This window comes from Aricia agestis, chromosome 18 (genome assembly GCF_905147365.1).
Source record: "Aricia agestis chromosome 18, ilAriAges1.1, whole genome shotgun sequence".
Classification (NCBI taxonomy): Eukaryota; Metazoa; Arthropoda; class Insecta; order Lepidoptera; family Lycaenidae; genus Aricia; species Aricia agestis.
The window spans coordinates 13,572,300-13,584,834 of NC_056423.1; the positions used below are offsets into that span (position 1 = coordinate 13,572,300).

General features: G+C 35.6%; 1 protein-coding gene across 1 annotated transcript in view; it reads left to right on the forward strand.

The window, feature by feature from the left end:
* LOC121736212 (regulator of G-protein signaling loco) overlaps positions 1-12,535 on the forward strand; it is a 99,673-nt gene that overhangs the window by 52,788 nt on the left and 34,350 nt on the right. The gene's annotated exons all lie outside the window — the stretch shown is intronic.

Here is a 12,535-nt window from a genome sequence, read left to right on the forward strand (position 1 = left end):
CACGGACGTTTGAAATTTCTATAAGTTCCAATTTCTAGAACCTTCCAGCTTCATGACATTCTGTCCACTTCCACACTGTGTCAAATCCATTGTAAAAAACCTTCCTGTTAGGTCTCCTGCCTTGCCCAACGATAGCCGAACAAGTAATTTCTCCTTCCCGGTGTTACTTAACCTCAAAATGGCTTCCACCCACGCCACCGGTATTTGACTTCTTATTCTTTACAATTTACGTATGTATTGATAACTTTTACAATTTACTCAGATAAAACATGAGTGAGACAGAGACAGGAAAAACCCTTAAAATATATATCCCACTCTTACATTATTATCTCTTGCCCAGAATTTGCATCTCTGTTCGCTTTGATTAGGTAGCAACAAAATTTTCGGATAAACTGATCGCAACTCAAAATAATTTGTCCATTAATTGAGGGTTTTTTTGCTTCAAGTTCCCTACGTATATTTTCTTAACTCGTGTGATGTGTTCTAGTACACGACTCACGAGGTATGCATATTATTATCGTGCATGTAGATTGCATAATTGTAATTACGCGACCGGCGCACCCGCAGTTAGCGGTGAACCGGTTTATTGGCGGTTCAACTTTAACTGTAACGTACGGTAATGTATCGAGACACATTCTCATGTACATAATGGATAGCGCCTGTTCTTTAGCTCTTTTCTAACTGAGCTTTTAAGGTCGTTTTTGTTACTCGAATAGCAGTAGTTTCTAAAGTTGACACCTTACTTATTAAGTGAAATTGAGAATTGAGATACAGATTTACCAGTATTTTTTGTGATGCTGTGATCATTTAGGCATTCATTTATTTCGTCTGCTACTGTGCCGTTAGTGAGATCTGTCTAAAATCCACTGGTATTTAGTAGTATTTGATTTCAGATCCACAAAGAACATAAAATATTTTACAAAACGATGTGAAAAGGATTTTAATTTGATTCCCACATGATTGTGTAGCTGGTCAGTTTAACATATTGTCGGTGTAATAGCGTTGTCCTTGAAGTGTCTGAAATAGTTCAGGTAATCATCAAATATATTCTCGGTAGCTATATTTACTAATTCTATAAATATAAATATCTTCGCCTCTTGAAATATTCGCAGAATTTTTCCATTGTCCGATGTGTAATCATTTTTAGCGTAAGTATAGAAATAGTAATTACGCGCATACTACAGGTAAATTATAAAATGAATTTAAGTAGCATTATTTAAAATAATAGTCAAAATATATACTAAGTAAGAATTAAAAAATAATCTGAATAAAACAAAATGTCTCAGCAGATTCCCTTCTGCTACTAAGGTATGTGGGACCGATAAAATATATATACCGATAGAGTAATGGCGTGTCAATTTTGTTTTGAATAATTTTGAGTAGGAAAAAGATATCAGAAATACTTCTTTCGAAAAAAGGTGAAATCTTTTGGATCTCGACTCATATGAAGGATCGTATGTACTGCATTTAAATTGTAGATGTTTTAAAAATCTTTTTTGAATCGATTCTAACGTATTTAAGTATTTATATGAACAGTGTATTGGGGATTCCAGATTTCAAAGCAATATTCGAGGGGACTGTGTACATAATTTCATCCCAATCTTTTCAGCCAGTCTAGAAAAATCGTCAAGATCAACTGGCTTAGAGGTAGCCATAATGGAATCATCACCAAATACCAGAATATTTCTAATGGCAACACCGGTTTCATAGCAGAACCATTTTAATAATATATAATTACTAATAGACCCAATCAGCTGTGTAAAATAACTACCACTTGCAATTCCTGAACTCTTTTTCCATCTATGTCCATTGGCCATTCTAATTGTAGTGCAATGTACGGCTTAGGGGAGACTGATCGAAAGAGAGTTGTCTCTGCGAAATATGTTTAATAACTGACTTAAGAACTAATTACATTATCTTATATAGCTAATAGCAGGGAGGTGAGCCGCACACTACACCTCCCCCGTATTTTGAAAAAAAAAAAAAATCAACGTTTTTTTTTTTTTTTACTAAATACTACTCTATTACACTTTTAACTCTGTTATTTATTACTATTATTTACTCTACTATTATGTAATACGAACCATTTCATAACAATAAAGTATAAATATCAAAAACTTTAACTTTGTATTTTTTTTTTCTTATCTCTAACTATTCTTAATCTAAATTATTACAATAAATACAAATCTGTATACTCTATATTATATCTGTTTATTTGAAGAAAATATTTTTAATAAAAAATTACATACATTTTTTTTTTACTTCAGAGAGGGGTGGTTGACGATGTACTTAATTTTTAACAAAAATTTAAAAATTATACTTTTCTCATGGTTACTTTGCTTTTTTTTATGCTTTTTAAAATCTAAATTCTAAACCTCTTTAGCTCAATATTTTATGAAACTCTATAAAACCTCTTTCGCTAACACACCAAATTCGTTTTTTTTTTTATCATTCAAAAATTCATTTTCTTAATATTTCACCTTATTACTAACTTTATATTCATAATTATTCATTTATTAACTCATTCATATTTTACTAACCCCCTTGATTTTAATGGACTGGCCAGTCACTTTTACACATTTTAAATTGTCATGTCATATTTAGGTACCTACCTATTCCTTTAATTCTTACTTAACTCTTTTTGTCATTTTATTATGCATGCATGCCTATTCATTTATTTATATTACTTTTATAACAAAATTACTGGTACATTATATTTAATAATATTTTTATTTATAGTCGACTATTTTATTTATTTTAATGGTACATATTTATTTTTTAATATACTTTATGTGCGCACTTTTATTTGGTACAATACATTTTATTTATACACCATTAAAACGGGACCTTTTTTAAGACTAACCCACAAAAAAAATGTCTCCAACCATTTTACTTAAATGAAGGATTGTTCCCGCCGAGCATGCTCTAAGTACCATTTATTTTTGTACCATTTTGTACCATATTTAATACCAAGGTTCTTTTAAGGCTACTTATGACCTCCAACTATTCTCACAGAGAAAACTCGTTTACACCATGATCGAATGAAGGATTCCCTTGCGTATTTTTTTTTTATTAATAAAATAATCAATCAAATATTCATACATCTGCCAAGTGCAGGAGGGTTCAGCGACTCCAAAACCTTCATAATGTGAAAAATCAATATTATCAGCTAGTATATAAAAAGCAACTTTAATTAGCCAAGATGGAGCATGCTATCTCGCTCGGTCGGAAGATCTTCCTTTTCGGCTGCCACGAACAACGTTAAATTGGTGACCACCGACAAGAACACGCATCCTTCTGGACATCAATCATCATCAACACTCCCCGCCCCTCCGCACCACGTCAGCAGAGACATCAAGCATAACCGGGTCGCCTCGACCATAAGCCGCGTTGGAGGTCCGCGCCGGTCGAACCCGGTCTGGCTTGAACGGGGCAGCCATAGGCTACAACGACCGGTCAACAAGCAGAGCACGGGGTCCCTCTCCTGGTCATTGCACGCGTAGCTTCGGCCCACACCTGACAACACAAGCGCATCGAAGAATACCACGAGTCTTCGGGGGGGGAGTGATGTGGCAGTACCCACAATCCGCCTAACATTCCTGCATCGCGTTATCGAAGTTTCGGAGAACGGCAAGATATATACAACGTCTGAAATGACGTCAGTGGGCTTCGGCCTGACCGAGCATGCTATCTCGCTCGGTCGGAAGATCTTCCTTTTCGGCCGCCGCTCACAACGTTATAGTGTATTCCATCTATCTTCTTTATTGCAGTTTTCTTAAGAATGCAGTACTGATCGTTTGATTTCAATATTGTCTTTTTTCTGTAAAAATTGTTCTCAAAATCTGTAAGATCATTGATTCTCTCAATAATGAACAGGTTTGATTTGTCAGTAGCTGATCTCATATGGTGTGAACCTCTGAAAGCTACCGCAGTTATCCACGTTTCATTGACTTCTTTCCTGACAATGTTTATTTTTAATGGGATGGCTGCAATATTAGAATGAGTAGTTTTGTTACCAATAGTAGTAGTATTATATATTCCAGATACCCTGCTGTAAAAATTAGAGATTTGGTTCATGTAAACCCCAACATTTCTTTTAGAAACTTTGTCAATAAAAGTTAATACTTTTATTGACATCTACTTTTTTCTTCTCTATTGGCCAAGTTGATAAATCCAAAGTTCTTACTACTTTTATCACAACACATCCATGAATTTATCAGTGTTTGATGGGCAACATAATGATCAAAATCACCCCTAACAAATTCTAAATCTGGATGAAGATCCAATAGGAAAGTATCAACTGCAAATAAGTCTTTGTCATCATCTAATAGTATTGGTTTGCACATGAAAAAAGGTGTTATCTTTCCTGTGAAATTACATGCTTCATCATGCTTTTCCATTAAAGGTTTCCTTAATTTCACAAATATATCTTGGGAAAGAATAAGTTTAATCTTGAATGACTTTATATCAACATTTGTTAAATCAAAATTTTCCTCAACTCCTTCCATACACAATTTTTCCACTTGAGAAAAAGTCAAATTAATGTATTTGGATTTAAATACCAGATCTGATAATTTGAACTCAAAGAGACTCAAGAAACGTCTCTGTCTTCAATTCCCAATGTTTTCATCATAGCCTTTCTTTTTAATATGAAGTTATAAACTTTACTATTTCCTGGCATCTCATCTTCTTTGCAATGTATTATGAACTCATTTTCATTCAGATCAACAGTTATTAATGCTGTTATTTTCTCCTGTTGAAGGTTGTTTGGAATACTCTTCTATTATTCGTGAAAGATTAGTGGTTACTTTTACTTCAATAAATTATCTTTCTTTAGTGTCAATTACATCAAAGACTTTATTAATGGTTACTCCCCATTTATTAGCAAAAAAGCGCGTTTCGCCCCAACACCGGAGCATTCTCAGGATGTGGACTCTACGAACAACGTCCGTTAAGGATGTTGTTCGTAGAGTCCACATCCAAGTCGAGGTTTTCAACCTGCATGGTGGTGAGGGGCCTTGCACGGATTTGCCAACATTGTTGCTTGTGTGGTGGTGGTGTTTGCAAGTTCTTGCATGCGAGTGTACGCATAGGCAGTGTGTGAGGAGGGAGGTGCTGTACGCATGCCTATGCGTACACTCACTCATTTACTTAAAGGTGGAAGTTGTTTTCGCGGAATATTGCTAAAAATAATAACAAATTAAATTTAAACTATGGATTTCCGCAAAGTAACGCCTGATTCCATTAACTATTCTTCATGTTGTTCTCTCCTTCTTTTCATCCTTTTTATCATTGTCTCCTCTAGTGATTCAGCTAGCTCAAGATTAGCTAGTAAAATGCAAATCATGTCATGTAGTAGTGACCTCACTCTTCTTTGCCAGTTTTCAAGTTCCCAATGAGAGTCTAAAACACCATGTTTAGTAACAAACTAGCTATTTGACCGAGATTTGCTCGGTATTCGATAAAACATGAATAAAATGACATTTTCTAAAAATCAATAAAAAAATCAAAAATCTTTATTGATTTCTCCCACAATACAAAACAAGATGTACAATTATTTTGATGTAAGCACTAAGTTACAAAATATTATAGCAGGAGACTGGTGCCCTTACTAGGTTGCCCTGTGTTAAGGGGTCACCAGGCCCCCCCTCAGAAGGTAATACATTCAGTTAAAATAGTGATTAACATCAGGTAAGTCACAGGTTGTGAGAGCATTTTATAAGACGTATGTGTGTGGTGTGTGTGACGTGTGTGTGACGTGTGTGTTTGTGTGTGTGTGTTTGTGTGTGTTTGTGTTTGTGTGTGTGTGTTTGTGTGTGTGTGTGTGTGTGTGTGTGTGTGTGTGTGTGTGTGTGTGTGTGTGTGTGTGTGTGTGTGTGTGTGTGTATACCACCCTACACCCCTAAAAATTATTCCTAGCTAGATCGATTTATCGTACCCGAAACCCATAGGGAGTTTCGGGGTTCGGGGATACTAAATTTCATGAAAATCGTTGGAGCCGATTCCGAGATTCCAATTATATATATACAAGTATTGCTCATTTAAAGATATAAGATAAGATTCTGGTGGATACAATGTTGCGTCATTGACAAGTATTTCATATTTTGAGTCCATTGTCTTTTATAATCATTAACTATCTGTTACTACCACGATACATTGGCTTTATACTCTATGCTGTCTGAAATACTATTCAAATTCATTTACAGCTACTTCACTAATAATTTGCTAATAAATACAAGTAAGACTATGCTAGTTAACTTTAAAATGAAACAAACTAATGAAATTTATCTTAATATTACAATTCAAGAAAACAAAATTAATGAAGTTAACAATACAAACTTCTTAGGTATAAACATTGACAACATAAGCTCATGGAAATATCATACAGAACATATTAAGCAACAAACAAGATAGGTTTACGTATGTGCTTAGAAAACAATACAAATTTCTTAGGTATAAACATTGACAATATAAGCTCATGGAAATATCATACAGAACATATTAAGCAACAAACAAGATAGGTTTACGTATGTGCTTAGAATACTATATCACAATGTCAACAATAAATCAGCTTTAATAGCCTAACATGGATGCGTCGAATCTATACTGAGATACGGCATAATTATGTGGGGCAATTCTGTAACTGCCAATCAAATTTTTATCAAACAAAAAGCTTGTATACGAGCAGTGCTTGGAGATTAGACAGCGGCAAGCCACTTTTCAAAAGTATGGTATCCTACCGCTACCATGCATGTTTATGCCATTTTATAACAATTTAACGAGCCAAAGACAAATACGGAAGCATACACTACTGGTCCCTACTCAGAAAAAGAATACATAGGCTGCACTAAAAGTATCGGGAATGGAATACTTCCACTGTTCCTGTCATATTAAAATCTTATTAATTGAAAACTCCTTGGAAAAGATTCTCGGTCTTGTCACAAGGTCTTGTCAAACTTGTTTAGTCGTTGAGAAAATGGAATTGACTCGAGAAAATTCTAGAGGGATGATTTATTTTGACTTTCGAAGTGGTTTAACACAAAAACAGCGTGTTGACCGGATGATTTCTGCATTTGGTGATGAAGCCCCATCCAAAATCACAATTTATCGCTGGTTTGCTGAATTTCAACGTGGACGTGTCAAGCTCAATGATGATCCCCGTCAAGGTCGTCCAAAAACTGCAGTCAACGAAGAAAACGTTGATACTGTGCGTAAGGTCAGGGAGATCGACATGTGACATACCGCGAAATTCAGGCAACTTTAGACATTGGCATGAGTCAAATACAAATAATCTTGCATGAACCATTAGGTTTAAAAAAGTTGTTTTCCCGATGGATACCGCATTTGCTCTGTGATGAAGCAAAAAGGGCTCGCGTTACTTGGTGCGACAGAACTCTCTAAAGATTCCACGCAGGATCCTCAAATGCTGTATACAACATCTTATCAGGTGACGAATCCTGTAGGCCTACTACGAAACCGTTTTGAGACTCAAACAATTTTCTGAGAATGCCGCGTCCCGCTCTAACAACCGAGTTTCTCGGTTGTTGGAGTAGGACGCGGCATTCTCGAGTTTGGGTGTTCGAAAATGAGATAAAGCCAACAAAAATTGTTCATTCAAGGAGCATGCAACTCATGACATTAATATTATTCATTAACTAAAATTATTAAAGTTGTTTAGGTTACAAAAAGCACAAATTGGCATAATATTATTATTGTTTTAAGTTTTTTATACTTAATAATTATTTAAGTATTAGAAATAGGATAATTGAAAATATAATAGGATAAAAGGATAAATAATTATAAGTTGTATTAGTATAAGTAGATAAGTTATATGAAAGACTGTATAAAATTTGCACGCCACCAAGAGGCAAAATAAGTGTAGCTTAGGCTTGTCGTCAGTAGTTCAGTAACACAGTAGGCTGCTATCAGCCGGCAGTATCGCACGCGTCTTTTGTAAGCTCTTACATTTTGAGGAGCCGTTGTGTGTAGAAGTTAGGTGTTGCTTGGACTCGTGACTTGTAAAGATGTGACATGTATGAAGTTGTGACTAGTCGTGTGTAGTTATGACTAGTTGTGGGGAGTTTTGACTAGTTGTGGGAAGTTGTGGGGATTTGTCACTAGTTGTGGGGATTTGTGACTAGTTGTGTGGTGTTGTGACAACTTTGGTGAAGTTTTTAGTGTGTTATGAGCTAGACATGGCGCGCCTGGCGACTTCTGCCGCGCATCTCTACCAGAGGCTGCAGGATCTATATCCGATACTGCATCTGCCCAATAAACAGGTTATTATATCCATTTTGAAATGAGACTATTCCAAAAGTTTAAATTTTAACCGTTAGCTTTTGGGAAACTATTCCTGGAAACAAGAGGGATCTTCAAGCTTTTTAATGTTCTTTATTTTATTTTGAGTTAGTGTTTATAATATTATTATCTGATTTGCACAATTTGTGTGCATTGATAAGTTGTTAAAAAAATATATATTTCTTTTAAATTTATTCATAAGTCAAAAGTAAGCAAATGCTTATTATTTCTTTAAAATGTAAATTATTTTTAGTTCTAAGAAATAAATACTACCTGATGCGATTTTAAAATTCAGGAACTTATGCGTTTAATTACTCAGAGGTCTTTGTTTCAAACATAATAACAATACTGTTCTTAGCAAATCACTAAAGTACCAGTCATTTAGCGGCAACAGCCAATATTTCAATGTTTTACACGGAAATATTCTGCAGTTTCATGTAAATTTTGTGCATACAAAGTCTATACTAGCTTGAATTTGATACCAGAGTATACTTACACTTCTCTGGCATTCCGAGTGTCCATACGCGCTGGATAAATTCCAATTTCCATGGAAATTACAATGGAAAGTGAGTAATGAAATTAGTTATTAGCTGTATGTATTAGGAGTCCGATGTACGGTTTTAGGTTTCCGTACCCAAAGGGTAAAAACGGGACCCTATTACTAAGTCTGCCTGTCTCCAGGCTGTATCTCAATTGTGTATATCTGTTGCCGCTATAACAACAAATACTAAAAACCGAAATAATATTTAAGGGTTTCCCATACAATAAACGTATTTTTTTTGCTATTTTTTGCTCGATATCAATAATGGCAATAGGTAGGCACTTGAAATATGGACAAAATACTCAGTTGTATTTATAATTTAATAACTAATAATAAAATTGAAATAAAATAACACACCTTTTTCACCTAAAAAAAAACACATTTTTCACCTATTTTTGCTCTATAATGGTGCGGAACCCTTCGTGCGCAAGTCCTAGGCATTAGCTAAGACACTTATGGATAGGGTGAAAATAATATTTCACCAAATACTAAAAATGTTCAGGATTTATCAAAGGATTAGGTATGTAGAGAGGTAGAGTTATGTCGTGCGTCTTCAATTATCACTTAAGTAGCTAGTTTACACTTTGGATCCATAAAAATAGATCTGTTGATACTAGCCATAATGTAGATCAACTCGAGCGTGTCATTGTGACCGCACCTTGATGACATGCTTAGCAAAATACATAAAAAGCTGCACAACTGTTTCAAAAACTGCTCATTTCCGTGATCTTCCTCGTTCTTCTGCAGCGTTAGGACCTGTCACACGATTTCGCACCAAATCGGGGTGCGCCAATATATTATACTAGATGATGCCCGCAACTCCGTTGCGCCAAAATTCGTTTATCGCGCGGGAACCGTACATTTTTTCGAGATAAAAAGTATCCTATGCCCTTTCCCGGGGCTCAAAGTATCTCTATGCCAAATTTCAGCAAAATCGGTTCAGCGGTTTGAGCGTGAAGAGGTAACAGACAGACAGACGCATTTATAATATTAGTATGGATTCAAGCATTTTCTGTCTCTGCTCATAAGAGACGCTTGTCCTTTTCTGCTAAACTGTTAAAATTTTTATGCTAAATGGTTAAAACCCCAGAAATGAGGCACTGATTCCCTTCACTCCCAATAGTAGGTACTTCTTCTGGGGGTAAGTTTTCCTTTGGGCATTTATTGCGGGGGCACGGAGTTTTAAAGAAAAACCATTGCGGGTAACAAGGGTGGCTCCTGGTTTCACCATTCAGATAATTGGGGTGGCGCATTCTTATGTATCTTAGTATGGCACTGCTGGTTATAAAAGAGCCGCACAGAACTCACTGCATCCACCGTTTCCTTTGCTTCCGCTTGCGTCGACACTCGGCGCTTCAGCCGACAATCGACATCATTGCTTAATATTCTGTATTTGGTCAAATCACTAATCGTGGCAACTCTAGAAAGGGCCTCATGTATCAGTATGGCTCTACACTAATAGCTAAAGTATTCGTGCGTGTGATTTCACAGTGATACGTATGTCCATATTCGGCGAGCGACAGATATTTACTCTCTCTTGTGACAGTCTGTCGTGCCGCTGCATTCGGGTTTCTAATTGACTGTTGCGATGAGTGCACTGACGACTTACACGTGGGTACTGCTGATAATAATAATTGATAACTTAAGTAGCAATTGAACCTTGATCATACGGCTTTAGGCTTGAAATGTAAACTACCTGAGTATCAGTTAAAATTATTTAAGCAATATTGAACTCTGCAATTAGTTGTAGAAGAAAAGTTGCGTTCCCATAAATTATCTCATATTCGGTTGGAATTTTCGTTACATGTACTTGGGATGCCGAAAGTTCTTGAATTCTTCTTGTTTTATGTTGATACACCTTATACCCTTACGCAACAGGTAAGCTCAACAACCACCTCACAATAGTCGTTTCCGGCGGTTGCGTGGTTGACTTCCGGTTATCTCACCGGTCAACGCAGACTGCCATACAATGGCGCTCGTGCTTTGTCTGTTAATGGGCATGCCGCATTATGGATGGACAAAACAAAACGGATAGCGTTTCGTGAGCACATTTTTTTCGCTTTATAAAATTAACTGTTTAATGTCACAGCAACGGAAACAGTATTACTGCAAGAAACCAATAAAACTACCAGATACCCAGACTTGTCTACATAAACAAATACACGACAGTATCTCAGACATTATATTGATGCTAAAAGCGAGTACTATTTCTAGGCTTCAAAATGGAAATTTGAAGATTTTGTAGTACTTACTTACATAACTCTATGAATTTAGACGTTTTTTTTATACTCCTAATGTCCTGTTGGGGAGTCCCGTTAAATGTAACTCCAAATTCCTATGACATTCAAAATCAAAGTTTTTAACCGACTTACAAAAAGGAGGAGGTTCTATGTTCGACTCTGAATATTTTTTTTTCTACTAATGGGTATTTGTCAAGGCTTTCGTCCACTTTTCCCTTATTCCCATTATTTTCGCATTTTAAATAAATAAAATGATCTCGCTTTCAATCGAACTGTGTAATTTAAACAATCGGAATATTCACCACGAACAATACAAGGAGGGGGTAAACCACAGGAGCTTCGTAGAATAGCCGCAAACTGTAATAAACACTTTGTTTTACCTATCTCAGCATCTTTATGTCATTAGTATAAGGCTCAATATCATCAGCTACTAGGTAAACTGAATGGAATGTATATTAGTGATAGTGATATTAGTTAGTGTGCTCGGTGTTTACAGAAAAATGCTACGATTTACTTGTAAAACTAAAAATAGTATTGAGGTTAAGCACTTGCTGTAATTAAGTGGTTGGAGTTAATTTGTCTACAATGCATTTGTATTTATTGCATATTGTGCAAAGCTGTATTCCGGAATAATTTTCATAAAAAAGTTTGGTAGTGGTACGGTTGGCAGAGATTATTACCATTCTTTTGACATGATATGCTGTTAGGCTTTTTTATGTTGGCTTCCGTTATTCTTCCAACCCTAGAGAGGCAACTATGTATTTGAAAACGCTGAGTAAAAATGTGGCCGGGATGATAAATGGATACTTTAAATAGACTTAGGTCTAGAAAGGAGCAACACAAGAAGTATTTTGGTGTACTCACATTTTCTGTATTTTTTTGGTGTCTAGTTGAATCGTTGTCTGGATTATGTTCCTTGAACGTATGTTTTGGGTGGACTCCAACTGGTGCTGGATAGCCACCCGGTCGGTAAGTGACTATTTGAATCGAAGTAGGATTAAAAAGTTATCAATTATTTAGTAAAAGTAAACTTCTGGAATTAAAGCAATGGGGACCTAAAAGAATGACTTATTGTATGGTATTCGAAGAAATAGCTGGCCGCCATCGATAAGGAACTTGCTTAGTCGCAGAGTCAGCTGCATCCACACTAGGGTTCCGTAATTCGTTAAACAACAATGATCATTATCATAACAAAAATATAATTTTATTGTATTTTATGGTCCTAACTTTGTTGTAATTGCGGCCAATGCTAACCTTGATCCATTTGCAATCGAAATTAGCGTTCGCCATGGTATTAATAATATTTACTTTATTTCGGATAATATTATTTATAACGTTGTTTGGTATTCAATGCTTTCATATATTTTATTGTTATTGGTTTTAACTTGTACTATTGGTTCTTGATGAGAATTCATGTGAGACACAAACTTTATCAATTCAATCATATTACAGTAAA